Genomic DNA, 27,236 nt, shown 5'->3' on the forward strand with positions numbered 1-27,236 from the left:
AGTCCCTGGTTTTCCACAGGCATCTGGTTGACCACTGGGGAAATTGGATGCTGAACTAGATGGGCCATTAGCCTGAGCCAACAGGTTAATCTCATGTCCTTGGCTTCCCAGCTAACCCAGTGGGACACTATTCCTTAGGGATTTAAAGGCAGTGGTTTCTGTTCCAACCTGTGTTTGGATCATGCATTGCTGTTTCCATTCTGCTGCAATTCTGCACCCAACAAGAGCAATGTTATTTGTCTCTCTGTCAATTGTGGTGGAATTCTATGAAACTGATTCTATTATCATTACATTGTTTCAACACAAAGAAAACACTATCCACAGTGAGTGGGGGAGACATCAATTATGTATTGTTTGCAGACTGAAAACAACAGCAGCAACATATACCAGTCGTGGGACTGATTTCTGTTCCAGACCTGGGAATAATAAGCAAACAATGGCAATTTCTGGTTCCATTTTCATTTTGGTCAGAATTGGAATAGAAATGAGACAATTTCTGTGGAACCCTTCCACCCTGCGCCTTGTTCTCTATAATTGGTCGTGGGCTGTGGAACAGTGTGAGATGCAGTGGACCACTGCAGGAAAAGGGGGGAGTCATTGAAACTTGCCCTTTGCTCATGGAAGCTTCCACCATATCAAAGCCAATATTGAAAGAAAGAAAGAAAGAAAGAAAGAAAGAAAGAAAGAAAGAAAGAAAGAAAATGCTTTAAGTAGCATAAATATTGTTCAATAGCATTTTTGAGATGCATTTTTCCATGGAAAAATAAAACAAATTTAAGCCAAAGTTGGTGATGCTTTGGCACACATGTCACAAGAAGGATTAGATGCACTCTAGAGAGAAGGACACAAGCCAGACACAGGGCTAAGACATAGAGCAGGGGGTGCCAATGTGATGCTCTTTATGTTGTTGAACTACAGCTGTCTTTATCCCTGACCATTAACCATGCTGGCTGGGGCTTATGGGAATTGGAGTTCAACAACATCTCTTGGGCACCATTTTGGCTTCCCGTGTCATAGTGCTAGACCATGCTGCACTGCGCCCATCCTCAGCAGGCCACACAAAAGCACTATGGTCTGTTTAGTATGCTCAGTAGTAGATGGTGTGTTTTATTCTGGACTAGTAACAACAAGAAGGCAGGCTATCTGGGGTTGCAGACTGACTGGAGGTGGGCAAGAAACAGCCAGTTTTTCTGATTCTAGACCAATACAGTGGTACCTTGAGTTACAAACACCTCAGGTTACAAACTCTGCTAACCTGAAAGAGTTACCTCAAGTTGAGAACTTTGCCCCAGGATGAGAACGGAAATTGTGTGCCGGCGGCGCAGCGGCAGCAAGAGGCCCCATTAGTGAAAGCACGCCTCTAGTTAAGAACAGTTCCAGGTTAAGAACAGACATCCGGAACGAATTAAGTTTGTAACCAGAGGTATCACTGTATTTATTTATTTTAAAAATATGTGTAAAGGGGGCGGGTTAGATGCTTGCCAGAATATGGTCAGTTTACTACTTTAGTGAAAGAAGGATCGGTGCAGCCTAACGTTTTTAAAAGAACCTCTCCCAAAGGACAAAATATGGGCAGTGATTTCCCAGGGACAGGTATACCTGCTTACTTATTTATTTAAACCCCCACTTTCTACTGGCTTTCATCCTTGCAGATGCCTCTGGGTGGTGTTGAGTTGGTACAAATAAAATAATCATGCCATAAGTACAATGAAAATAAAGGCAGCATAATTTTTTGGTTTACTGTGCATGTCTGAGCTTGTATCACACGCCTGCACACAAAGGAGCCAGGTTGTTGAACTCAGCCCCAGAATGCCATTCTGCATGCTTCTGCATGCTTCCTCCACTGCTCATCCTCTTCTTTTGTGCTAGGGGAAGTCAGGTAGATGATTTTAGCCAGCGGATTGGCTGATTGTAAAAATAAAATAAAATAAAATACTCCCCTTGAATGGAACTTCCAGTAAAGCTTACAAAGCAAGAGAAAGGACAACAGAAAATACGGCAACAACAATCTCAGATAGTGGGGGCATGTAGAAGAGAGCCCCCCAAAATCACCTCAATGCTTTGGCAGGCTTTCTTTCAGGTACCTGTGCCCTACACTATATACCCACATTCCCCTCACAGAGCCTGAGAGCCTACAGGTCTGAGAGTGCTGTGACAACCAATCCTCGTTGAGAATTGTAGTTCTGTTGTAGTTCTCAACAACTCTCAGCACACTTAAGAAACTACAGCTCCCAGAATTACCATATTTTTCGCTCTATAAGACGCACTTTCCCCCTCCTAAAAAGTAAGGGGGGGATGTGTGTGCGTCTTATGGAGCTAATGCAGGCTGTGCAGCTATCCCAGAAGCCAGAACAGCAAGAAGGATCGCTGCACAGTGCTCCCTCTCTCTGTTTAGCTTCTGGCTTAGCCACGCGAAGCTTCTTCAGGGCAGGGGGAGCCATCATCCCGCTGCCCTGAAGAGGCTTTGCGCAGCTATCCCAAAAGCCAGAACAGCGAGACGGATCACTGCTCAGTGATCCTTCTTGCTGTTCTGGCTTCTGGGATTCAGAATATTTTTTTTCTTGTTTTCCTTCTCCAAAAACTAGGTGTGTCTTATGGTCTGGTGTGTCTTATGGAGCGGAAAATATGGCATTTGGAGGAAGCCATGACTTCTCCAAGTGGTATAGCCTTGTTGTGCTTCATTTGTTGTAATTAGTTAATTACCAAGTGAGGCCCTACAGCACTTCTACAACTGCCACACAACACTTTATTGAGAGGTGTAGGAGAGGACAGTGTTGAAACACCTGCCTTTTGCATTGCTGGAATGTACCAATGCACAAAGTTAAGAGCCACATCCATTGCTCTGGCCACTGTAGTCTTTGGCCACCATTGTCATGTGGCCCCTGGAAGGTTTTCCATGACAAAATATGGCCCTTGGGCTGAAAAAGCTTTTCCATCTCTGGATATTTGGAAGCATTACATGAGAATGCCTGTTATCCCTCACCCCCTACTTCCTTTTTCCTTTAGCCCCTGAATCTTTGCAACTGCTGGCAAATCAAAAGCAACTATATATTTTACTGCTGAGAGATACTCAATAAACTACTTTTCAGAATTAAGCCACTTCAAGTACTGATGGTGAAAAGCTTCATTTTATATAAGCAATAAGCTGATAGCTTTGATATATAAACAATCTGCGGACTGAGAGGCCACTAAAAATAATCAGACACAAGTTGGATAGATAAGTATGTTTTTCTTTCTTAAGAGCATACTGAAGAGGCCGTTTTAACAAAGAATAAAAACGTTCTTCTGCTAGTTTTAGGATTTACAGTATTACTAATTTGGAACAGGAAAGAATAACTTAATATCATGACAGTTTTAAACATCTGAGGACAACTGGGAATATTGCTATTGAAAACGCAAACAGAAAAAGAGAGAACCTGAGAACGCCTCTTGTGTATGTACAAACTAACAGAGGAAGTAATTGTGGCTTCATAGCTAAGATGGAGTCTGAAACTGGCTCGTCTCATGTTCCATAAAGACATAATTCAGTCACATCCTTTGCAGGATTTATAGTCAATGTGAGCTTTTTGGAAAATGTGTATAAACCTTGTTCACAGGACACAGTCAGATAAAGGCATGGAGAACCTGCATATAAACAGTGAATCATGTACATTGGCCAGTCCATAGTTTCCAAGTAGCAAATACGCACAACTTCAAAATATGCAAAAGTACTGTATATATTTCCCATGAAATGTACAGTTGTCTAGAAACTTTGCCTGTTGCCTGGCCAGTATATGAAATTCAAGTGGATAGTTTATATTTTTAATGTATGTATGTGACCAATAGCCAACACAACTCTCATCAGTTCACATTTACAATAATGACCTGTCAGCCTGTACACATTTACTACGATTTATGAACATTCAGCTGCCAAATCATACCAACATCATTTCCTCTGTTTACAGTGTCCTGGCAGGCGGGGGGTGGAGTGCCATCGCTTTTGTAACTAAATGGCACCATCCACACACAAAACAGAGGGGTCAGCAGATTCAGAAAAATCCCAAGGTCTGCAGACATGCATATGTTATTTTAAAAAGAAAGTAAAGGGACCTCAAAAGACCAGAGAACAGGTGAATTCAGGCTGCGCATGCATGCTTTCTCGCATACAGATTGGGAAAGGGAGATGGAGCATGCCAAAGGCATTAAGCTGCCCCCCAGCCAGCATGGCCCCCTCTTCCCCCCAAGTACCCCAGTATTCCCTTCAAAGCTCTTAGCTGAGACACCATACAGCCCTTGAAGGCAAGGATCAGGCCACACACCAGAGCCAGCTGAGTCCATGCCTTCAAAACGTGTGTTTTCATGTGATACGGCTTTCTTCTTCTGGGAAGCCTTCCCACCTGAGAAAAGGGAGCCCCTCCCACACCCCCGTGTAACATTTCGTTGTAGGGCCCAACTGCATACTTTGTGTTTTTCGTTTTTGTTTTATAGGTGCATGTCTTTGACAGCATGCACTTGAAAGCACATTCAGAACTTAGTAAACTGCGTGAACATTCAGTAGAGTGGGGTGGGGTGGGGTGGACCTATATGCATGTCTGCCTGCCTAAAATGGACTGGTTGGGGCAGCAATATACAGTCATTATAGTTGAAATTTGCTGAATATTTTCTGCAACTACACACACCTTCACAGGGCAGCTCACTCAAAGTCTTAGGGAAAGGCATGTTCAAGAAAAAGTTCCATGGGCACCAAAGGTCTTGCACATGGTAGCAAAGAGAAATCCATGCACATGCAAGTTATTCCATTTACTTGAATAAATTGGTTCCTTAAAATGAAATTGAAGCAAATGCAGTTTTTGCTAAAACAATTGCTTTGAGAGAATAAGTTTTCCATAATAAAGAAATACAGTGTAACATTTTTATTGATTTTAGGTGAGTTGAATATAAGTTACATATACTGCTGAATAGAACTTTTATTATTACTTGCATGCAATGGATAAAATGCATAGAAAATATTGTAGCTGTTTAGCTATATATGGCAGTGCAACCATGGCCACATTTACCAGTATGGAAACAATGAAAATATTGGTAAAAAAGGGCCTCCATTCCTCCCGTCACCAGGCCCCCGCCCTGATCATTTATTCCTGGTCAGCTGGTTTGATAGAATGAAGAAAAGCATCAAGAACCGTTGTTGAGCATCCTACATACTATGGTCCTCCATAGTTTTGAATCACACCTTCTAATTACAGCATTACATTATATGTCATACTTTGTCCAGATCTTGGTGTCAAATATTGAGTGAAATCATCTCAAGCACAAAAGAATTGCCTAGTAATTTCTCAGTGGCACTTGTGCAATTCCTCAGTAATGCAAATTGTTTATCATATCAAAACATATTTCATATTAAGACCATGCACTGATTATATGAGAGGGAAAGAAAGAGAAAGAATGTGACGAGATTGTGCCTAAGGCTATAAACTTATTTAAAATCCTATCCCTAAATTTGTTTTACTTGGAACCAAGGTCAATTGATTTCAGTAGTATTTGCTTCCAAATTGTATTTTTAATATTACAGCTTTACTTTACAATTTTACTTTCCCCATAATTTAAGCTTATTATTAAGCTATCACTATGTTCTTATTTCACATTTTTTCGGGGCTTGTACACTTGCACACATTTAGACAAATTCCTACACTCCTGCTTCTTTTCTGTGAAGAGGAGCAGATATCACAGTGCTATTGCCACAAGCATTTTACAATAGGTTAGATCTAAAGGTTCCCTTCTTCCAATGGAAGGAGCTTCTTATGAAATAAGACTCCTTTCATGAGAACTTCTTCTGTCAGAGAAAGGAAACCTATGCCTCCAGCCCAATAAAGACCTGACCATTTTAGAACATCAAAGTTTCCATGGTGGTTTATGAAACTGGAACTATTATAAACTCCAAACAGGCTTCAGTGTACTCACTGAGCTGGTTCACATGTAATTCCCAGCCATGGTTTGGTGTTGTATGAATGAGAGTCACGTTCATCCACTCCCTTCTCTTCTTTCCATCTCCTCTTCATTCTACTATTGCATGTTTTGCTTACCACCCTGGCTTCTTAACTTGCAGCAAATCATAGTTTGTGGTTATATCCAGTTGGGTGATCTGTAGTTTTTACATAGCTAGCCTGCAGACCAGAATTAGAAACCATATTTGAATGTACTAGAGTACAGGATAAAAGTTAAGAAACAGGTTTGTGGGATTTCAGTGGTGGGAGGGTGAAAGCCTCTCTGCCCCACATAAACACACAGACACTCCCAGTCATCCTTGGGACCCTGTGCTGGCCACCTCTGAAAGATAAATTATCCATTTAAGGGTGAGATACATTATTAGCATCAAGGGTAGTTTGAGGGTGTAAAACCAAGTGTACCTTGAGTAATCATCCCTTTAGAATTCTTCAAATTATGAACTCAAAACCAAAAGTTATTGATTGGCACCCAGTGCTTACACCAGATTCAACTAATTGGCCTTGCAAGTGGAAGACCAAAGAAGGACCTTTTCTAGCACAGTGGGGCTGTCTTCTCCTTGTATGCCCTCCACACCCCAAATTGGCTGAGGGTTGGGTCGGAAGAACCTCCTAGGACAGTTCACAGAGGGAGAAGAGGGGAGATGGTTTTGCTGGACAAGCAGATTGAACATTTGTAACAGTGTGACACTGAATTCCTCCCATGGTGTCCAATTTTTTGATAGGAAAAAGGCAGAGCGCCTTCCGGTGGACTGTACAGAGTATAGAAGGGAATGGTGGGGATTTTCTACAATACCAGTTTTTACATGCTGGACTGGATACGACTGTTTAGAACGTGGGTTGTTGCCCGCAGACTAGGGAGGCTAAAAAATAGTAATATGCAGGTATTTAGGTTAAATGTAATCCAGAAAGCATAATGCACCTTAATTTGGGTGGGAAGAAATTCTGCATTTCAGTGGTAGGTTGCTGGTGTGGTGGGGAAAAGCACTTTAAAAACAGTAGGTAAATGGATGTTGATACTTAAACCATTATTCTGCATGGTGCAGGAGTGGGGAACGTATGACTCCCCACATGTTGCTGAATTACAAGTTTCATCATCACTGAGACCATTGGTCATGCTTGCTGTGGCTGATGGAAGGCCAACAACCTCTGGAAGTGTACCCCTGAACATGAGTCTAAATATATATATTTACAAAATGCCTGCTTGTAAATAGCAACAAGTTGTGTGGTTTCAGAGTAAGAATAAGTACCCGGTTTTCAATGTATCAAACCCGGTTGACACGTAGTTTGAGTGTGGCTTAGGAATTAGAAAACAGGGCTAAGATGAAGTCATTCATACTGTGGAAACACAAGTGGCTTTCTTGGCAGACTGCTTTGAAGACGATTACAGTGATATTGCAATCTCGGTGTTGATTGTGGCATGGTTGGGCACATCTATAATTTTTGCCTAGATCTAATCAGCAGCTAATAAAGAAAGTGGGGAGGAGGGAGTAGCTAGAATAAATATGCAGTATATCAGGAAGGAAAATATTTAGGGAATGTTGCATTCAGGAACACAAAACAAGCAAGCACTGCTTTAAATTAGGAAATGTGCATTAGAAAAAAAAATTTCAGTTCTGGATGTATTTGGGTGTGCTACAGAATACATTTTCAGAGTAAGCATGTCTATCAGGGCTTTAATTGCTACACTTAGAAGAATGTCCTCTCTTCTCCACCCGCCCCACCCCCCTCAACCCGACAAGAAGCCAGAGTTAGCTGCGCAAATGAACAGGCTTCACAAGAATCAGATTCTCTTTGGACGACTCTTCACATTCCCAGTCATCATTACATTTAGGCAGCACAATTCCGCCTCTGGTTGATGGGCAGAGAAAGTGGGCAGCTTGCCAGGTAGACGTTACCATGACTCCCAACCCCCAAAGGTGATGCATTTTTCAGCTAATTCAATGAAGAGTGGGCTGAACTTTGGGTATAAACTAGACAATAGCTGCCTTCGCAGTATCAGCAGAATGGTTTATGGGAATGCACTCCACATTTGGCTGAAAAAAATCATGTGACCTTACGGCTGAGATTTTGCAATGGTGCCAACGGAGACTTGGAAAGATGCAAGCCCTGGCTTCTTTTCCCTCGTTCCTTATGTGGCTCAGAAAATGGTGGATCTTAATACTTGACTTTAACCAGACTCAGCAAGCAACAGAGCCTTGAAGCACAACTTTGCCTTTCTTCTTCTTTTCCCTTTTTTGGCAGGCCACCAAGAGGCTGCCCCTTTCACGCCTGATACAGTCTGTTGCTTATCTGTCTCCTGATAGATGTGAGGGAAAGAGGAGGAAATCCTAAACAGAGTATTTAGGGTTAAAAAGAGAAAGAGAGCTGCATTTGAAAAGGACAAATTCAAGAGAGAGTCGTCGTTTTGTTTGAAAGGTGGCATGGCAGCATTTTGGAGGTAGTTTACGACAAGCCTTTTGGGCGTCTGGAGAATAAAAGTTTCAAGTGTTTGGATGTGCTGGCGTTGGAGCTGGGCAGACCCGACAACAGCATTGAACATGAGATCATTGCAAGCACAGTGTAAGCAACTGGCACTCTGCCTCTCTGCCCCTTGGCTTCGGCAGATTTATGCAAGCATCATTTATGAAATCAGCACAGGAGTTCAGTGGATTTTTTTTCCTCCTCTCCCCCCCGGCTTGCCCTGCTTCTGGTCCTGCACAGGCGGCCGCCGCAAGGATTGGTGCAGTTTTTGCGCAGTGCCATGTGCCTGGAATTCTGAGAAGAACGAAAAAGACGGCAGACACCCCGTTCCTCACTCCTGGATCTAGACGGTGCCTAGGAAGCTACAAAGTCTGAGTTTGGAAAGAAAGTCAACTGACTTGTTCACAAAAAATAACAAACACTGGCATGTTTAACTACAGGAGCTTCAAAATGTCTTAGGGCTTCTTAGGACATAACTAAATCAGCTGAGATGTTCGATTCATTAAAATGTGTTTTTGTTGCATCAGTAGGTTGCAATGAGTGATAAAGCACCTTTTGAAACAGGTATAGCAGATATTGTTAATTTGTTTTCCTTTCGTTTTGAAGCTGAAATCCTTGTCTTATTCACTTTAACGTTCTTGACCAATCACACTGCTGAAAAGATCTTTTTGTTTCAGTCATGTCTGAGTACTGCTAAAAATACAAAAGTAAACAGAGGCTCGAGAATGTTATGATTAACTTTGGGCCACGTTTAATCTTAGCTAAGTGCTGAAGTAGTGCAAAGTCATCTTGTCTTATGGCTATTCAAGATAAATGTTGACTATAATCTCTATATGCCTTCAGGTATATAGACTGCTGCTACAAAAGAACGCAGGCTGTTTTTTTTATTCCTGCTTCACAAAACTGGTACAATGGGTCTGCCCTCTCGTCAGTGCTTTGAAACAATAATATAATTCTTCTAATGCCTATAAAAGTTTATCACTATTTCTGTCTAACTGCATTATGAAGAATTCAGTGGCATAAGGACAGAAATGAAAGGCGTGTTATTATAACTTTCATATTGCAAGTCTGGTTTTCAGTTAGTAACAATGTCTATTTTTGGATGTTTGGTAATGGAGCACTTGTCCAAAAATAGTTAGGTGGACAAAAATGCGAGGCCACGCATTCAATATTTGTTTACAAAGAAGCTATGCACAGTTACTCATGGCATTAAAGGATAATGCCGCCTCAGCAAATCAGTTTCCTTTAAACTGTTCCATTGCTGTACAGCTTTCATATTTCTAATCAGAAATAATTTAAGTTGGAACACTGGAAAATAATTGTGCACATCAATGGGCAATGTTTGTAACCCTTTCCATACTTCTAAGTTTTGTTTTGTGTCTTTAAAAAAGCAGCTCCAACTATGAATTATAACTTAGATTAAATATTTTGAAATGATTTGTGTAAAAGTGATTGTTGTCTGTTGTGCAGGTTACACATGCTAGGGACATGAAGGGTAAATATTTCTAACAGTTTGTGGCATGATGTCAAATGTGGATTCTAACATGCTGTTTTGAACTTTGCAAGGAGTAGAGAAAAAACAAAGAACAGTGAGAAACTGCCAAGGGAGGATAATTCACATTTGACAAATATAAGTCCTTAACTAGGATTTACACTGAAGCATTAATTAGCTTGATTATATATTTTTTCCCTAGCTGTTATAGTAAAAGAATTGCATATTGGAATTAAAATAAATGTGCCAGTAGATCTCCATGCTGTAATGGAAAAGTAATTATTGTGTAGACTAAGAAGTTATTGCATATGTGAACAGATAAATCACTGCATTTAAAAGTTTTATAGTTTTAGGCTGCAATCCTATGCAACTTTCATGAAAGTAAAAGTAAACATGCTTAGGATTGCACTTTTATCTTCCTACTCAAGTCGCACTTTTTCATTTTATTAAACATGCAAATCTATTTTGTCCCTCTTTGCTTGTTTGTATCAGACAAGCTTCTATATATTTACATATTTTAAATAAGTGTGCTTTTTTCTTACTTTTGTCTAATAAATTAACTTTATATGGTCTCAGCAGGAGCACACATTTCTTTGTGCATAATATCATGATCAAGAGACCTTTTAAAATGGATCGTATTGTAGAACATTTTAATGTTGTGTTTCTTCATTTTGTTATAGGGCTGTGAAAAATTAAAATGGAAAAGAAAACCGAAGAACTGGATCATGTAAGAACTGAATGAAGGTAATACAATGTTAAACACATATGTGACTATTTTCATATTTGAATCACGTTTGTAAAGCATTTTTAACAATTAGCATTTCATTTTAATTGAATAATACTTCTTGAATATTGATATGATTACTGAAAAAAGTGCAGTTCAGCTGGCTTTTCTGTTCCTTGTTGTTTTCCTTTCAAATATCTTGGTTTCATTTACCACAGAGAGAGTATTATCAGTGAAGGGAAACAAGTTAGAATTGCAGAATTAATGTAACTAAACTAACAACAGGTATGATACAGAATGGACTTTGGGGGATCCAGCATATATTCCACACTCATCTGTATGGTATGGTAAATGTCTGGTCAAACTTTTCCATGGCACTCCCCTAAAATAAATCTATAACTGCAAAGCTGATCTCTATATTCATAATTATGCTGTTTAAAATACGATTTTAAGAATTTAAGGATAAACATTTCTGGGAAGATGAATTAATTATTTGGATTAAGTTACAAATATTTTAAAAGCAGCATTGTTGCTAGATGCTCATTTCTGAAGTGGGAAATATAAATAGAATTTCTGTTGAATAATGACTAAAATGCCAAATAACTTCAGTTACTGGCCTGCAATGTCCGAAACTTAGATGCAAGTTACTTGCCCCCAAACGACAATATATCCAACCACTGACATTTGGGTCATTCTAAACATTTAGTGCTAGAACACTTCTCTTATTAAATTACCAATGAATAAACACATTTTGAACCTGATTCGTAAGCATTAATGCTAAAGAAAACAACATTTTGATTGATTAATACCCATACAGCTAGTATTTGGATTAATCAATGAAAGACATTGACTTAAAGCTATGTGTTTAGTGTAGATGGTGTTATTTATTTATTTTTTTTAAAAAAGGATTTAGCACCTCTGTCCTAAAATATATCTATGCTACGTAGGTTTTTTTTAGTTAAAATAATGGTGTTTATGTTTATGAAAGACACTTGGAGGATAATTCCTTCAGGATGCAATCTATTTACCAAGGATTGAACCCCATTAATTCAGTGGAACTTACTTCAAAGTAGACATGGATAAGATTTGATTGTCAGAGAACCTGTTGATACTTCAGAAAGGCTGCTTCCAGATGTGGCAGAAGGCCTCATAATAAAAACTAGGATAATAAACTAGGATAATTTATTAATAGCCACAAGAGGAGAATTTTTTACATTTGTCATTGTTATTCGGGTAAACATTTATGAAATTTTGAGTAAATATACTCTACTGTAACACAAATAATACAGAGTTTGCAGTATGCTGGTACTTTTACTTGGAGCAGATAAGTTTTTATTCTTGGACATGATGTCTTTTTAGATTCAGTAGCTGGATTTTCATTGTTTGTAACACATCATTCGTTCATCAGGAATTGTATTAAATCTGCATAGTTTCCCTCCCTCCCCCTATTTGGTTTACGAAATTTGAGGTGCTGTTATTTTGATAACTCAAAACCCACTTGAATTTGCTACCATATAACTTTGTATCTGTTTTGCGTAGTTTCTGAACATTCAAACTGTTTCTTATCTCTCCCTTAATGTGCATTTGGAAGTTGTTGTTTGTCAACATAAATGATTTGTTCTAACTTGCTCCCACACTGCTTAATCTGAAAGATGATGCCAGTTGGCATAAACCCGTAGATCCGATCTTGTGGTGAAGTGTACTGCACAAGCTCGCTTCTATGGGTCTGTGTCAGTCTGGTGATCTGACCCAAATATATATATAACAAGTCACAACTTAGGTAAAAAAAGACTGGTTTTTGAGCAACTATTGTCAAAGAGAATGGATGTTCCTTTTTTCAAATTTATATTTTGGTTTTAGCATTGTCATCATCGAACATATGAGGGAGAAATGTTCTATCTTACTATTTTTCTGTTTTGTGTTTTTATCTCTTCAAAGCATTACATTTAAATGTAATACATTTAAATTCACAATACATTTCCAGAAAAGAGTATGGAAAATGGGAAACGATTAAAAGCAGTGGCTGTGACCTGCCAAGGGAGAACTCAAAAGACTATTTGGCTTTCTGATTGTCATCTATGGAAGTTGAAGTTGCCCAGGAATATTGGATTGACTATTCCATAGCTCAGGCATGTCCAAAGTCCGTTTAATCTGGCCCCCATGGCAGTATATGTCCTGGGGTAAAATCCTAAAAACAGCTCAACAACTTAGGGGTAAAACTGTAAAAAAGCTCAACAACTTTGGTTGGCCCTCACACATGTTCATTTCATCAAATCTGGCCCTCTTTGAAAAATGTTTCGGCACCCCTGCCATAACTGGTAACAAGAAACCATGTGTGTACAGGGCTCCAGGTTGTGGCAGTTGGCCTCAATCCTGCAAATACTTCCATGTGCTTAAATCCCAGTAGGATTTATAAACTCAGAAAATAAGGGTCGTTTTGCACAATATAGTAAAGAGATGTTCACAGCATATCTCTGTGCGTGTTCCCAGTAAAGTGTGAGAACCATAAAGTTTGAATTGTTTGCTCACACGTAAACAAATACTGAGGGAAGTAATTGGCTAATAGACATGCTACTTATTCCTTAAAAAACAAAAGCACAAGGAAATACCAGGAATAGCATCTGGAATCTTCTGCATGCCAAACATGTGCTCTAACGGTGTGGTATGGTTTAGCTATTACATACCCTCCCTATAATGGTGTTCACCATGGGATACTTGTGGCAAGCACCACTTTTCTCTGTAACGTGAATGGCCTCAAAAACATTACTTACAGGGTGAAACAATTTAAATGCATTTGCTTGATATGTACTAGGGGAAACTCACATGGATGTTCAGTATGCTCTCATGATTTGAAAGAGGGTTGCTGATTCTGTGGAAGCACACACAATATCAACAGGACAGAAGCAAACTCCTCAGTGATCCTTCCATGTTCATATTAAACATGATGGAAACTGATTAATGGTAAGTGTCTGCCATATTTGAAAGAGATGCAGAAGATCAGAAGAAGACATTGGAAGCTGTGTGCATCCGGGTTGAGGTAGTAGGTTGTATGGTTTAGAGTTACACCCTGGGAGTTAACTGTACAACCTTCTAGCTTTCCTTGGAGCACACTTGAACCATCGAGGAATTCATCATCTTTTTAATCTAATAAAGTGAACTCTGTGTAGTAAATGTATATGGAGTAATCACTCTGAAGCTTTATTGATGCTCACATACTCCTTATTACATGGTTATTTCATTTACAGCGTATTAGGAACTATGCTAACATGTTCTCCTAATGGACTGTGACTGCACATCACAGATATTTGAGAAAGAATGATGGCTACTTTAATTATATCAGCAGCAAAGCTGGAAAAGCTGACTTAATCGCTACATACAGAAACTGACAAATATTTATCTCTGCCGTTTTTCCTCTTAAGACTTATCTGAAATAGTTTAAATTTGATGTAACTAACTCTAGAGCAATACTTAACGAAAAATAATGATTTAATATGAGACTAGATCATGTGTATGTCTGCTTACACAAGTTACAGCTTCTCTGATGAATTAGTGTGACAGGTGCCCTTTAGATATTCTCACAGATGTGTCGTAACCTTTTTTCCACATGGATGGGAGTAGGAATGGACAGATCAGCCATTGCTGGTGTGCATTTATTTTGTATATGTTTATTTATATTAATCTGGGGGGGGGGGTGTTAAAAAAAGCAACAGTGCAAGAAATGTAATAAAATGTGTATTTTATCTATATGTGTATGTGTGGGTGTGGGTGTGCAGTTTATCTCAGTGTATGCATTTCCAAACACATCTTCTTATACATATTGATACAATTTTAAAAGTCAAGAACTGTGGCAGAAAATTCTGAGAAGCGTGAAATCTAAGGGATAATTAAGTTCCAATCCATGTATTCACCCTGAAATTGCAAACTAGGTCAGTTCCTGAAAAATGTGGACCGAATGAAATTTTTCCCCACCCCTAACTGGGAGATTATTTAAATGACTCAACTATGTGATCTATAGTAACAGTCACATGGGTTCCCCAATGCCAGTTCTACGGCATATGGGCCAGAGTGATTATTCTTTGTCTTTCCTACAAAATTGGCATTGAGGAAGCCATGTGATCTCAGCACCTCAGCCCACATAGTTGCATAATTTAAATTGTCTCTGAACCACTTGGGTATTGCTCAAGGGGATCCCACATGGCTGGAAGAACATCTGAACACTGCAAATTATTCTTTAGCTAGTCAACAGTCTTGGAGCCAAGCTAAGATCACCCACATGATGTTTCTGTTGTTAGATTGTACCACTTCCAACTGCAGTTTAAATCCTTTCTCCTTCTGTAGGGGGGCATGGATAAAATGTAAGTTTTTAGTTTAGAATTTGCAAGACATTGCAGGTTTTCTTGAGGGAACCTGAAGTATTCAATCCTTCACCTGGAGTCTCAGCTGGCAGAGCCCACCTATGGATGACATCATATGAGACTTCTTCTTTTTGTGGAAGTAGCTGCTGGGGACTTGGAGGACAGAATAACTGAGTGAATGGGGATCTGAATGCTGAACGTTGTAATCCTTTGTCCTCACTGGTTTAAGTGAGCATGTATTACCTGATTTTCAAAAATATTTTTACCTTGCTGCTTTTTCATGCTGGTCCCTGTTTGGGCTAAATATAAAAAGATATTGGACAAATATTACACAAATATAAAAGATACAAAAATAGAAAAGGTGACATCCTGGACTTAATTTGACCTCTGCTCTTGCTGACTTTTGGCAAAATTAAACAGAAGATGGCTCACCAATCCAAGCTGTAATATGTTGCTTTTCTGTTTTGTCTTTTCTAGTCAAAATTCCCATTGTGTCAGCTAAGAATAGTCCATACTCCTGAGTTCCTTCACTTCACAATGTGGTCCTTGTGCAGATGTTCTAAATGTACAGGCTGCATAAATGGTGGTGGGTGTGATCATGCTCACTGGCCATACTTCTTTCCTGCACCAAACCATCATATGCTTAAGGACCTGTCTGCAAAGGGGCCTAAGCATATACATACATGAGCTCCAAATGCATGATCTACACCCTGGGCATGGACCACATGTTTGAGTGTACACACATATGTCAGGAAGGGTATCAGCATGGATGTAGGGCATGGCATGGGATCAGGACCATTGGGCACAATCCTGACCTACCTACAGACCTAGAATGTCTGCACAGGGCTCTGCTGTCTTCTAAACTGAAGTTCCCTTGTTGATTACTTGGCTGTCATTTAAAGAGTAGGGGAAGCTCTTCTTTCTCAGAGACTCAAGACTTTGCTAATCATTTCCCTGCTCAGTTTTTCACTACATTTTACAACATTGCCTGGCATACAGCTGAGAGGATGCGGAGTCTGTGTTCAATTTAACCTAAGGTTACCAGATTTTTTTTCAAAGAATCTGGGGACACTTTTTTTTTTAAAGAGAAAAAAAAGTTATTTAAAAAGTTATTTTTTTAAAAAAATTAAGAAGTAATATCTTCCCTTCTGTGGTCTCCTCTGTCACGTGGCCTTCCTCTGGGCCCCGACCTGCTCTCTTGGAGCGCTAGCTGCCATGGAGTAGGCTCGGGTCGGGCCTGGGCTCAGGCACGTGTCGTTGCCCTCCCGGTGCTCTCCTACCTCTCCTCAGCGGTGCGTCAAGGTCAGGGCTCCCCTCTTTTTTCTCCTTCCTCTTCCTCTTCCTTTTCCTTCTCCTCTTCTCCTCCCTGCATCAGCTTCGGGGGTTTTACTGGCCCCAGAGTGCTGCTGGGTGGGTGGTTGGGCACATTCACTCCCGGCTCAATTTGGGTCGCGGGGTGTGTGTGTGTGAGCAGTTCCCCCAGTTGGTGCACCGGGCATCCCCAGTTCCCCCACGACAGTGGCAGTGGCAGTCTCAACAGCCTGAAGCCAGCCTAGTAGCGCAGTTGGCTCTGGCTGGCTTCAGGATCTGCTTGCTGCCATGGCGCCCACCATTTTGCCTCGCCGGAAGTCCCCATATGATGTGTCTTGTGCCGTTGAACCAATCACGCAACATTCATTCCCTACTTTTTGTCCGGGGACAGATTTGTAAATCTGGGGACTGTCCCCAGGAAATGGAGACGTCTGGTAACCATAATTTAACCACCAACCCAATACGTTCTCATTCTCTTCTCATTTTTTTCCACATGCTTCCTAAGATCCATTTCAAATATTTAGAGAATTATATGGTGAGAGTTTTCCCATGAATGTAGGTGTGGGGGGTGGTGTGTGTGTGTGTGTGTGTTAATGCTTGAATGCTTCTGTGCCTCAAAACTTCCCTGCATATGGAAAACTAGCACATGAAGGAGAAAAGTGGTCAGTGATTTTTGTTCCTGACATGCCTGCTTTTCACATGCATAGGTTTTGATTTGTTTTCACAACCGAGAAGTGAGCTTCCGCAATGGAATTTATTGTGAAATTGCCACTTCTCATTTGCTCACATCTACATGACATCATTAGCAAAAGGACTTTTCCCCATCTTTTCCCTTTCCTTTCCTTTCTTTTTTAGAGTTTAAGAGCCAACTTAAAACAAAAACAAACCATGGAACAACTACACAGATGAAGATACTACTTACAGTATACTACAGCTTAGCTGCCCCATAGCTTTTTGTGTGAAGGTTGTGCTGAATAGCAATAGCTGTATGGCTTATATGTGATGTTCTAGCCATTTCCAGACACTATTGTACTGTTTCTCTTCTTTTATAGGAATTGATTCCTTTTCTTAAACTGTCCCCATTTGAGTATGATTGTCTTTCTTTATATCTTTTTAAGACAGTCATGGGGGAGGGGTGGTCAGGATTTGATCTACAGGATTGTCCTGATTAAAAATCATCCCACTTTCATGGCTGGGAAAGAAGGTCTGACAATTCAGCTATAGGTGTGGAAGCAGCTTGAAGCAGAAAAGCAATGAACCACTCAAGTCTGGAAGCACCTAACTGTGGCTTCTTCTAAATTGCCCTATAATATGTATGAGTCCCTAAAATGTGCATTCTCTTCCACATTAGCAACAATGACACATGCCACATAAGTCTATAAGCAGGTGTGAGATTATTTTTAATATATGTATTGTGTGCCCAAGCTCCATGAGCCTGCCATGTGAATCAACAACCACTCATGACAATTTTTTTTAATTTAAATTCAAAAATTTCCAGCGACCAGGAAAGGCTGCTGCTGGCAAACCCAGCTGTAGCAACAGCTGGGGAAGCAGGGGGCCACCATGCCTAGGTACCATGGAAGGTAAGCAGAATGGTCAGAAAATTTTATTAGACATGAGATCCTCTGCCTACATCCCCAAATCATACATTCCTAGGAAGACTCTATTGCAGGCATCCTCAACCTTAGCCCTCCAGATGTTTTTGGCCTACAACTCCCATGATCCCTAGCTAGCTGGTCAGGGATGATGGGAATTGTAGTCTCAAAACATCTGGAGGGCTGAGGTTGAGGAAGCCTGCTCTATTGTGTTTTCTTGAAAGTTTGAAGTTGCTCTTTGATGCTGCCTGGATTGCTGTAAACTTGATATTCTCAATATTGTCTGTATTGTACATGCTCAAACATGTTTGCTAGTGAGCAGTGATAGCACTAAGCAATGTGAATTTATACAAATCAGCATTCACTTACCCATAGGCTAATCTAGAATCCATGGACCAATGTTCTCATTTGAAGAAGGCTTCAGCAAATCTGTTTACATGCCCCTATGATATTCTTCTTGCCAAGCTGCAAAATGTAGGCTAGACAGTGCTACTGTTAGGTAGGGTTATAGTTGCCTGATAGACAGTACACAAATGCTTATCGATAGCCTGGAGAAAAGTGACAAGTGGAGTGCTGCGGGGTTCTGCCCTTGGCTTAGGATTGTTCAACATCTGTTCAAAGGAGTTAGATGAAAGGGTAGAGTGGGTGTTCCTAAAATTCAAAGATGACAGCAAATAGTGTGGGCTAGCTAATACCCTAGAAGAATTAAGTACCATGTTCTGGGCAATGCAGTTTAAGAAGGATACTGATAAATTGAAATGTCTCCAGAAGAGGGCAACAAATATCATGAGCAGCTGGGAAGCAAAGGCCATTGAGGGAAAATAGAAGAAGTTGGGATATGTTTAGCCTGGAGAAATGTTGATTAAGCAGCAATATGGTATTTAGATATTTTAGAAGTTTGTGGAAATCTGTTGTTCTAACATTAGAAAGAATTTCTTGATGGTATAAGTTGCTCAACTGTGGAACAGACTACCCAGAAGGTGTGGGCTTCTCATTCATTAGACAGGTGCTTGGATGGTCACATATCAGGGTTGCTATAGTAGTGTGTTTTGGCATCAGCAAGAGATTGAAGTAGATAACATTTCAGGTATCTCCCAATTCTGATATTCTGATCTTATGTTGGAAGCTCACTTACAAATGCATTTGAATAAGAAACCCAAAATGCATTTCTAAAAGTATTCAGAAGCATAGAATGAAGTGATCCATCTAGTTCACCAGTTCAAACTTCACTTCTTTCAAGATAGCTGCAGTCCTGTGAACTGAGTTATTTGATCAAGAGTTAGTTCCCATTAAAACTCAAGTCTATGCAGTTTGCTTTGAATTCCGCTCTCTCCTTGCATTCATAAATGCTGCTATTTGGTTAAAAGTCTTGGGTCAATTTTGCTAGCATGGCTTAGTTACCATTGACTGCTTGCTCTAGTGACACAGATCAGTCATAAACACTTTTAGAATAGCTACATAAAACGTTTTTATATAATCACTGGAACAGTGCAAAGCAGCTGGGGCACACTACTGAGCATGGTTCTCTGTTGTTTCAGTATAAGTGTGTTTACAGCCCCTTTTGTTATATAAATAGAATGATGTATCATCTTTAAAGGAGTGCAGTCCAGTCTAGCACATATCCACAATTTACCCTCTTTAAAAGCTAGGGGATATATTGTCTGTTTCAGTTTTATGTTTAAGGCAGGACAGGCATAAGGAATATGTGGTCCTCCAGATGTTGCTGGACTACAACTCCCATCATCCATTACTCTTGATCATGCAGGTTGGGGCTGATGAGAGTTGAAATCCAGTAACACCCAGGGGGTCATAGATTCCCCATCTCTAGTTTAACGTATTTTCAAGGGCAGGCTATTATCTGATGATACTTTTATCTGTGGCCAAACAATCCCAGGATTGCCTGAATCTATGGAACGGCTCTAACTGCTGCAGTATAAGGCAAGGCAAGACTTGTTTTATGACACCAAAGAACATTCTGAAAAAGGAAAGGTAAGTGGAATAGAGGTATCGGGGTGTTAGAATGCTGAAACAGTAGAGTGGGCTGTACCAGTATTAACCACCAGCGATGGGATGCCAATTTCCAATTTCCCCTTATGTGATAAAGTCCCTGCAGTTGAAAACAAGCAGAATAGGCTAAGGGCCAGACTTCAGTCTTTCTCTCTAACATACTCGCATTATCTCCATTCTTCTAGTTTCAGGGAGTTTTGGATGTGTGGGGATATTCAAAGTGGTATCCATATTTTGTCATCTCATTCTGCCTCAGAATTGTAATGCCAAGTGCATTAAGATGTTTTGGATGCCAGTATTTATTTTATATAGTTTGACAGGAAATACCGGTATATCTGAACAGTGAATGTGTTCAAACATAAGCTGCTTTGGCTTTTGTTTTTGTTTTTTAAGAGCACAAAACTTCATGTAAAAATAAAGTTCAGTCAACAGGTGTCATGTTATGGCTGAGTGACAACTGTAGTAAGTTCCACATAGTTCACTGTATTTTGAAAAAAATGCATATTTTATTACAATATACATACCTAAATGACATTTTATCTCAATGTACATACAGTGGTACCTCGGGTTACATACGCTTCAGGTTACATACGCTTCAGGTTACAGACTCCACTAACCCAGAAATAGTACCTCGGGTTAAGAACTTTGCTTCAGGATGAGAACAGAAATCGTGCGGTGGCAGTGTGGCGGCAGCGGGAGGCCCATTAGCTAAAGTGGTGCTTCAGGTTAAGAACAGTTTCAGGTTAAGAACGGACCTCCAGAATGAATTAAATATGTAACCAGAGGTACCACTGTATTTCTAAACATAATTTATCCTAAAATATGCATTCTTAAATGTTGACCTGAAAACTGTATTGTAAAATAGTGTGAAATCTGATGGATAATTATGTTTGGATCCAAACATTAGTCCAAGAGATGCAGTTCAAGTCAGTTCCCACTGGAGTTCACATAAATCAAATTCCTCAAGCATCCCCACTCAACAGAGCACAGTTTCTCCTTCCTTACCCAGCACTAGGAATGATAGGCAATGATGGGAGTGGGAGGTTTGTGTATGCTTCCCATATGTCTTCCCAGGCCACTCTCCCTCTCTGTGCAATGCAAGCTACTCATGCTTGCCACAAACAGAGAAGGTCTGGGCTGGGATTTGGGAGGGCCACACAAACCTTCCATTATCCCATGGCCTGTTATATTGCCCGCATGTGCACCTGGGGGCAGAGAGACTCTGTTGAACCAATGACAATTACTCAGTCACAGGCACTGCCCCCACACCTATATACCTTATTGGGACTTGGACCAAAGCATTGATGAAACAGGCCATCAATGTAAGATAGTGGTCATCTTATTGTCAAATTTGAGCCATTCATCATGGCAGAGAGAAATTTGAGAGGGTTATTCCCCCATTCACCCGCTATCGATAATACTGTACGGTGTTGCCAAAACCTTTATACAGTGGTACCTTGGGTTAAGAACTTAATTTGTTTCGGAGGTCCGTTCTTAACCTGAAACTGTTCTTAACCTGAAGTACCACTTTAGCTAATGAGGCCTCCTGCTGCCACTGCGCCGCCGCTGCACAATTTCTGTTCTCATCCTGAAGCAAAGTTCTTAACCAGAGGTACTATTTCTGGGTTAGCGGAGTCTGTAACCTGAAGCGTATGTAACCCGAGGTACCACTGTATTGCCTGAGGTGCATTTGATTAGAGAGTATGATTTATAAATTTATGTTTTTTTGGGGGGGTGATATGAATAAGTTGCACTTTCTAAAAATATAATGGTTATGTACTATATTTTGGCATACAATTAACTTAATTAAGTCCTGTCTTTCCTTAATATTTATATCCAAGAAGTCTCCTTTTAGCAGGGAGTTTTATTGTAGTGGGCGGCTTTGTATTTCAGCTACATTTTATAACAAATTATTTAATTTTCATTTATGAGGAAGCATATGTTTTCTTTTATTATATTTTCTACTGTTTCTGTTACCATCACTACAACTAAAATACAAATTAGGTTTCTGAAGAAAATGAGGCAACAATTTTTTAAAAAGAAACAAATATTTTATAGAATAATATAGAAAATAAAGAACGCCTGGTGGGGGGAATACGACTGTAGCCCTTCTTATAAACTGAAGTATAGAAAAGCCTATGTCCTGCTCAACCTGGGTGGTCAAAATTATCAATTTGCAGTTGCCTTTGATTATACAAGAAAGTGATTTGGTTAAGTGCCATATTTGACTGCAGTCAGCTTTTTGATTGTCTTTGGCTTGTGTGCCAATTACAAGACGACGTGGCAGCCATCCAAAGGATTGCCAAAGAGTGATCGAAATATACATGTTGTTTTGTTGTTGCTGCTACTATTTAAAGCCTGTAGTTGCACTGTTCTCTTTTTGACAGCAGTAGAGAATCGTATATGGTGGGGCTGGAACTGTTCACAAAAAAGCCGGCCAAACGCAATAGTTTTGGAGTAGAATAGGGAAAGTATGAAAGGCTGAAAGGGGAGATGAGGTACAGATGGAGCAGAGATGTGAAGAACTTTCAAAAACAAAGAGTTTGAAGTGGAATGCCTCAGAGAAGCATTGTAAGGAATACAATGAAGAAAGGTGTTTGTAATAGAGACTAGAGGTGACCACTCCACAAAGACAGAAAAGAGGCTTGATGTTTTCCTTGCGAGAAAGGCAAAAGCTGCAGTATTTGTCCTCCAATATGATGTGGGAAGCAAATAGAAAGGTAAACAAATTAATGCCAAGGCTACACATTTCTAATATTTGGCCTTGGGGGATGACAACGGCCAGGATTCAAAGGGCTTCTTGGGATTATGCAAGCAGCTTGTGCTACCTGGTGGAATTTTTAACAGCAAATCCACATCTCAGATCCCGATTACTTTTAAAATTATCTTCAACGTTGTACATTTTATTACCTTTTTTTAAAAAAAAACAAACACTTCCTTCAGTTTTACACATCCACATTACACATCTGAAGCACATGGCTCTCCCCCTCCAAAAAATACTGGTAACTAGTTTATTAATGGTACAGTACTGGGAATTGTAGCTCTATGGGGTAAACTACAATTCCCTGGAATCATTGGAGAAGCAGTGTACTTTAAATGCATGGTTTGGATGTGAGTGGTTCATGGGGGGCATTTTGCTAAAGAAAAACTAGCCTAAGACTTTCCGTGAAAGGAGGAATAAAGGGAAGGAGGGAGGGAGAGTTTGTATACAAATATAAGGAGCTTTGGTCTTCATAATGCTTAACTTTAGCTGATGGCAGAATGTTCCATCAGGATTTTCTGCAATGTCAGGAAATCAGGCAGAGATACAGTGGTACCTGGGGTTAAGTATTTAATTCGTTCCAGAGGTCCATTCTTAACCTGAAACTGTTCTTAACCTGAAGCACCACTTTAGGTATTGGGGCCTCCTGCTGCCGCCGCGCCACCGGAACACAATTTCTGTTCTCACCCTGAAGCAAAGTTCTTAACCTGAAGCACTATTTCTGGGTTAGCGGAGTATGTAACCTGAAGCATATGTAAGCTGAAGCGTATGTAACCCAAGGTACCACTGTACAGGATTGACTAGAAAGAGAGACTTCACATATAGATAACTGGATTTGAGAGTAATCAACAAGGAGATAGCAGACCTGAGCAGAGATTTTGGTCCTTCATTCAAAGCACTGTGCAGGATGCCTGCATGTAGTTCAGAGCATTGTGGAAAAACTCCCACCATTAACGACAATGGATATCCTGATCTGTGTATTCTGAGGCATGGCATACTTACTCTTAAAGCACATGACCATGAATCATTGGAACTATAGTTTACCCCTCGCAGAATTACAATTCCCAGCACCTTTAACAAACAACAGTTACCGGAATTCTTTAGAAGAACATTATAGACTTTAAATGTACAATGTGTTTGTGCCCTGATTCCATGCACAAACTTGGTGTGGTGGTAGTTTGTGAGCTGAGTGTGGTGTGTTTTGAGAAGGAAATATGCATTGTTTAGAGCTATTTCATTTTTCAAACACTGTCATTAGAGATTGTATGTTATGGTGAGGAATGTGCCATTTTCAACTGCATGACTGATAAATTCTACTTACAGAATTGGCTTGACCATAATTTTTTCCTTCTACCTGTGTATTTTAATCAAATTACCTGCATCAATAAATCTAGAACTTAGCATTTTGTATGTTTTATTTATGTTTATTAACTCAGTTAGTGAAATCAAAAAATTACCAGTATATGGCTAGTATTCCATAGAATTAATTCTAAATCATTTCAGGTTTTTTTCATAAACAAAAATTCCATTAACTTTTCTTCCTCCTTCTCTTTCCCATATTGTTCTCTTTCCATTCACATCAATCGCCCATTGTCCAGATTTACCCTGATCTTAACAAATTCAACTTTAAATCCTTTGACTCGGACAATGCATGGTTACATGCAATATTGCTGCAACAACATTATCATTCCCAAGCAATTATTCCCAAACAGTCAGCACAATTCTGATTCTTTGGCTCTTTGAACCATGGTCTTCATGTTCCCAACCCCTGAACCGTCCACTCCCTTTCTGCTCAGTAATCCATAGAGACCTTCTGTCTCCAGGCCCTAGCAATCTCACTCTACCCGCCTTTTCTCACTAACCCTTTGTCTCTTGATAATAAAGAGTAATTGAACACATGGAGAAACAAGCACTTATCAGTGAGGTACTTGCTATACGGATAGCTCAGTTAGTAGAGCATGAGACTCTTAATCTCAGGGTAGTGGGCTGAAGCTCCATGTTGGAAAAAATATGTCTGCATTGTAGGGGGTTGGACTAGATGAACCTTGTGGTCTCTTCCAACTCTATGATTCTATTTCTGTAAAGAAGTACAGCAAGCACATGGTAGGCAAAGTAACCTGCAGTTGTTGACATGTTATGTGTATGATATATAAATGCTCATTATGCCCAAACCATTCTATATGGATGCAATCAAGTAGTTACTTAAAAAATGTAATGAACAAAAAAATCATTTAATTCTTAGTTTTTAAAAACCAATACAATCACTAGTAATGTTCATTGATTTTGAAATATAAAAGAGGTAAGGAAGAGTGTTATGGTGCATCTGGCTTAACCAGGGTCAGATTTCTGTGTCTGTGTCAGCCTTCCTGCCCCTTCCAGATGTTGTTGGACTCCAGCTCCAGTCAGCATGGCCAAAAGTCATGGATGATGGCAGTTGTGGTCCAAAACATCTGGAGAGCACCAGGTTGGGGAAGGCTTAAGCACTCATACGCATGTGCTCATGATTCCATGAGTTTCTCTTCAGACTTTCTCTTCTGCAATTCCTCGGGTTGTCTTGTATAGAGTTCCCTGACTTTGGGGATGTCTATCACTATTTCTGATGCCCGTTCTCATGCCCATTGTGCACAGTCACTCAGAGGAAATCCCAAGGCAAGAGGACACTTTGTTCTTCTCTTGTCCCTGCTTGCTCAAAGAAGCCAGGCGAAGGAGCAGCACCACCACCAAGGAGCACCAGCAGGGCCAGGAGATTCTCAGGGCCAGCTGCAATCTCCTTGCAGACCAGCGTCACTGGTCTTTGTTTTTTTAAAAAATGGTATTTTCATATAAGGAAATAAATATAGCTGTGTTAATAATGAGTAAAATGAAAGATGCAAACACAAGCTAGACACAAGCTAAGACAGTGAGTTAAAGGACTAGATTTTGTTTCAAGAAGAAGAATGGCATTAATTACTGTTAACTAGCTGGTAGATAAGGGACGCGGGTGATGCTGTGAGTTATACCACAGAACCTAGGACTTGCTGATCAGAAGGTCGGCGGTTCAAATCCCCACCATGGAATGAGCTCTCATTGCTCGGTCCCAGCTCCTGCCAACCTAGCAATTCGAAAGCATGTCAAAGTGCAAGTAGATAAATAGGTACCGCTCTGGCGAGAAGGTAAACGGCGTTTCCGTGCGCTACTCTGGTTTGCCAGAAGCTGGCCACATGACCCAGAAGCTGTACGCCAGCTCCCTCGGCCAATAAAGCGAGATGAGCGCTGCAACCCCAGAGTCGGTCACGACTGGACCTAATGGTCAGGGGTCCCTTTACCTTTACCTAGCTGGTAGATAAAAGCTGTATGTTTAGCTTAAAATGGCAGAGGGCCTAAAGAAATGTATAGAAGTGTTTGGTTCAGGCCAAAAAGCCCAACATGCCCCCCCCATACTGCTGCTGCAAGGAAAAGCCCCCAGTGATTTCTTTAAAGTTAAAAATCTTGCATTGTGGCACTTTTGGACCTTAGAACAGCCATAAATCGATGATGACTAGGATAAAAGGCAATGCTTGCTAATTCCTGCAATTGTCCTAGTATTTCCTCTGAACCTTCTAAAACTACGAATTAGATCCAGATATCTTTGAGTGGATGGAAAGCAGCTAGCAGCATTATTCCCCACAGATACTTCCATTAAATCTTGTGGAAGTATTCATGCAGTGCTGTAACATGTGGGCTCTCTGAAAGTTCTTGCTTCTCCGTTGCATGACTTCAAATATTATTTCAGATTTACTTTGGCTTTCTTGTATAATTCTCTATTGCAGCACTGTATTCATGGACCACTTAAAACTTGCTGGGGATCTTGGAAGTTCACTTGAGAAGCTGTTTTGGTTCCATGTATCAAAACACAGACTTAACTTCTGTCTTATCCTTGCCTTTCTGCCCACTGGCCCAAAAGCATGGCAACCCTTTCCTTTTATGCAACCCAGAATATTTTGCCATTTTGAAAAAAGATTTGAAGTAAGAATACAAATCTTTAGGGTTCATCTGAAACTATACTATGCAGATGGACATAAATGAGGGGAAAGATGGAGTGTTCAAATTGTCCATTCTGTCATATGGAAACCCGTGATGGTGATGATGGTTTTATATGCTGTCCATCTGACTAAGTTTTTCCTTGCATAATATTCTTTGTGAACTTTACTATATTGACTAAGTGGTTTGAGCTTGATTGTCAGAGAAGTTTGTCAGGTTTCATATAGTTCTGTCAATGAGCACATATTGATAAAACACTGTGATCTCTGTGTGAAGGAAATGTACAGCTACAAGTGAAAGAGGTTCTAATAGATAGTAAAATATTGTGCTGCTGGACTGAACTGCAGTCATGATGACATTTCAAAGGAACCTCCCAATATAAGTGTAAGCTAGAAGCTAGAATTGTAAAAGTGATGTTGAAAGACTGTTCATAAATAAATGTGTCCTTCTTGAAGAAAAACTCTTCGGATTTGATTTGGCATTAAAAATACAAGTGATCTTAAGGCCCTGGAGGAGGGAAATATTATTTAGCTAAGTTTCTTTTGGGGGTG

The 27,236-nt window shown here is 40.1% G+C and overlaps 1 long non-coding RNA gene across 15 annotated transcripts in view; it reads left to right on the plus strand.

Annotated features, from left to right (window-relative positions):
- Positions 1-27,236, plus strand: part of LOC310677012 — a 224,281-nt gene that overhangs the window by 179,445 nt on the left and 17,600 nt on the right. For all 15 annotated transcript variants that reach the window (XR_014510829.1, XR_014510830.1, XR_014510831.1 and 12 more), the window contains one exon: positions 10,614-10,677. This is a non-coding gene — a long non-coding RNA (uncharacterized lncRNA). The remainder of the gene's footprint in view (positions 1-10,613; positions 10,678-27,236) is intronic.

The sequence above is a fragment of the Podarcis tiliguerta genome, assembly GCF_965153285.1.
Source record: "Podarcis tiliguerta genome assembly, chromosome: 4".
Classification (NCBI taxonomy): Eukaryota; Metazoa; Chordata; class Lepidosauria; order Squamata; family Lacertidae; genus Podarcis; species Podarcis tiliguerta.